Here is a 1701-nt window from a genome sequence, read left to right as displayed (position 1 = left end):
CGGAGACAATACATGCGGGTATCACGTCCTCTTAAGGATTTACATATTCCATAGAAACTTCAGTATAGTCTTTTGGATTTTGAATAAATGAACGATACCACTTTTTCTGCGAGTAGCTAGGTAATATCTCAGTTTTGACAGACCTGAATAAATTCATTACATAGGTACATAAATATAAAAACTTAGCAAGACAATAAAAAAATAATAACCAGTTTTTTCATATAATTATAATTTTTATGACTGTTGTATCATCTTCTATAGGTTTTTTTTTAAAATTAAACAATTTAACATCTAACGCTTCCTAATTACCTACCAAAAATTGTCATAATAACATGATCGAAAATAAATTCTTTTGATATCTGAAGTAAATCGACAGGCTTCGAATACTTCTAATACCACCGCCAAATGGTTCTTTAACCTATGTAAATTCATAAAAATTTTTAAAAAATATAAAAGAAAAAATTAGATGAAACAACTATAAATAAAATATGTGTAGCGCCAACCTGTTTATATCTATTAACTTTATTATCAAAATGGAGCCAACTAATTTGTATGGATCTGGTAGTTTTGAATGTCGTTTTGAGATGCCTCTTAAAAGTTCTGTAATGAATGGTTGTTTTTTTACAATACTTGGTTACTAGTTATGCTAGATAACTTACTTTACAAGTGGTTGATCAGTATCGTCAAAATATAACCGTCTTATTAAAAAATTTAAAAAAAAAATATTTATTTTATAATTTATTCACTGTTTAAAATTAAATTTTGTTCATTTGATTTTAATTTGATAAATGTTGTCAAAAATCAAAAAAATCAAAAAAATTGTACCTATTTATTTTTAATATTTTTTAACTGTTATTGTAAAAATATATCAGAAGCCTGGTATTAAATTTTTACGTCGAAGAAAATCGAAGCAATTTTACTGCCCCAAACGGTGATGACATACAAAAATTTAAAATTTTAAAAAAAAACATTATTGTAAAATGAATACATTCATCACTTCCTCAGAATCTAATATAAGTATAATATATTTATAATTTTAAAAATGTTTGTTTTTTTATTTAGATTAGATATAGATAGCGACGGGAGATTCGTTAAGTCAATTTCCTTCAGTTACCGTCTCGGTCACGCAACGGTTTATAAAATAGTAATTGACACTTGTCAAAGCATAGTAAAAAATTTGATGCCAAATTTTCAACCAACTGAAGAACGATGGAAACAAATCTCCAATGATTTTTGGAACGTTTGGAATTTTCCTAACTGTTTAGGAGCGCTAGACGGCAAACATGTCACTATCCAAGCTCCAGCAGATTCTGGATCTACATTTTTTTAACTACAAAAAAACGTTTTCAGTTGTTTTGCTAGCATCAGTGGATGCAAATTACAATTTTATAGCAGTAGATGTGGGTGCTTACGGTAAAAACAGCGATGGTGGTATATTGGCACATTCTAATTTAGGAAAATCATTAGAAAATGGTTCATTAAATATTCCTAATGATGAAATTCTACCAAATACCAATATTTCTGCACCGTATGTTATACTAGGCGATGAAGCGTTTCCACTGAAAACGTACTTAATGAGACCGTATCCTGGGAAGCAACTTGACGACTTTTCCAAACGAATTTATAACTATCGTGTTTGTAGAACGCGGAGAGTAGTCGAAAATTGTTTCATAATTCTAGCACAAAAATTTCGTATTTATA

The sequence above is a fragment of the Acyrthosiphon pisum genome, chromosome X (assembly GCF_005508785.2).
Source record: "Acyrthosiphon pisum isolate AL4f chromosome X, pea_aphid_22Mar2018_4r6ur, whole genome shotgun sequence".
Classification (NCBI taxonomy): Eukaryota; Metazoa; Arthropoda; class Insecta; order Hemiptera; family Aphididae; genus Acyrthosiphon; species Acyrthosiphon pisum.
Note: the sequence above shows the minus strand (reverse complement) of the source record.